Below are 2,090 nucleotides of genomic sequence, written 5' to 3'. Positions count from 1 at the left end.
CCTTTCCCCATAGAGCCTCTGGTGTTTACAGGAGGTAGTTAATTGTGCCTTGCATCCTTCTTGTTGCTTCTTTGTCAGGGTTCAAGGACTTGCGCTAAAGCAAACACACCTGACAGCATGTGTGGAGAGCTTTAGGGTGAAGTCAGTGCTGATAGCAGTGGCTGTTTAATGGAGCAGGAGTGCAGTAATGATTTTGTTAGCTGCTGCTGTGTGCACTTGAACTGGTTTGTGTTCTTCAAAATGCAAAGATTCAAACTTTCCCCATCTTGGATAAAATAAAATAACCAGTAACCTTGAATTTATAGAACAATTAATTGACCCTTTCTCTGCTGCCATTTAAACCAATGAGTTAGAGTGGAAAATGCCACCACTTGAGCATCAGTGTTATTTCTTTAAGTGATGTCTACACCATCAACAGGATTAAAACTTTACCAGTGTGACTTTTTTCTTTTTGCAAGGTTTTACATGTAAATATGGGTGGGTAAATGTAGATATGGTATTCTTTAGTTTGATTTTGATTTTGTTTTTGAAGCATGGCCCACTTTGTACTTTAGAGGCACTGGCCCAAGTGCAGCGTACGGTTAGGAGAGGATGCACTGACACAGTGAACTCAAGTTAAGCCTTTTTTTATTATCCAATTTTGTTTTCCTTCATGTGAATTTGGCCATAAACTCTGCTGTCGGTTCAAGTGGGTTTAATGGTAATAGCAGCACTCAGGTCCACTTAGCCTCTAAAACAGCGTGAATGGCTGATGTTGTTCACTATATCAAGGTACATCTATTGTAAACTTTGCATAGGTTTGCTGTAAAATTACCCCCAACATAGTAAGTGACCAGATTATGAGTGGTCAAGAACAGCATAAAAATGTACAGACTGCAAAGGTGTACAGCCACTCTAGGGACCATCTTGTCTGTTAATGTAACCCAGATCATTTTTTTAAGCCCCCTGAATGCTTATCTTTTATTATCGGAAAGCTTTTGTGAAGTCAGTAGCACTGTCCTTTTAACAGATATGTTTAGAAACACCTCTTCATCTATTGCTTCTGTGGCAAAAAGGTATGAATACAGTATTTTCTTAGGCACTTCTGTTCCCACCATATGTTTTTGAAGCTGCACCACTGGGGGTTAAATGGGTGTTATTCATAGAAATAGTTTTTGCTAAACCAAACATTTAAATATTAAAATACAGTATGAGGGCATCAAAGTGCTGGTCCAGAGGTGGAGGTGGTGATTGTACAGGTAGTGATGGTGGTGATTTGAAATGATGAAATGAATGTGGGTAGTGAATTTATGGTGATTTGAGATTCAAGGTCTCTGAAACCCTTTTTTTGAAACATATCTTGTACAAACTTTGACATTCACTTAAAAACATCTTGGGTTGGGAACGGGTGTTCTGGAGACACGTTAAAATATTAAGAAGGGTTTACTTTGTAAAGTTTGTACAAAACATGTTTTTTCCTATTTTTGTGACATTTTTCATGAAATATAATGCAAACGTTTTACTACTAGGGAAGTTGGGTTGAAGCTGTGAATTGTCATTGAGCCACTTTGCTTTAGTTCTGATTATCAGCATTCTGTCAAACCTATAATGATGCCACCAACTTGGTGCCATTTGACTTTTTGTCAGTGGAGTGGAAACATCAGCGGTGAATAATGAAAATGAAAATTAGGTCTATTTGCCTGCTGCTACTCACTGGAGCTCTTTTGGTTGCCTGGAATTTTACTTTGCAGCAGCTTGAGCCTCAAAATAATTTCACAGTAGCGGTTTGATCATAATTTGCTGTGTCTCTACTACTTTATTACTATGATAGGATGCTACTGTAAGCTATCAAGCTCTGAAGTTACAGTTGGGGTTTGATAGTTGTGCCCCTGCTTGAGGTCTCTCATTCTTTAACGCTCTAATGTTAAACATCAGTGGGTGAAATTATTGTGAAGATTTTTTGTGAAGAGGACTTACTGTGAAAAGCTTGGGAGTTTTCTGGTGCGGCCGCTCTTATTGTGAATTTTCCTGAAGTTAAAGTGGGGAAAGTAGGATTATTGTTCTGGTGATGCATTCAGTGTAGCAATACATCATTTTAACTCACATTAGTA

Source organism: Monopterus albus, unplaced genomic scaffold (assembly GCF_001952655.1).
Source record: "Monopterus albus unplaced genomic scaffold, M_albus_1.0 scaffold41.1, whole genome shotgun sequence".
In the NCBI taxonomy this organism is placed as follows: Eukaryota; Metazoa; Chordata; class Actinopteri; order Synbranchiformes; family Synbranchidae; genus Monopterus; species Monopterus albus.
The sequence above is the reverse complement of the archived record's forward strand: the minus strand, read 5'-3'. Positions refer to the sequence as shown.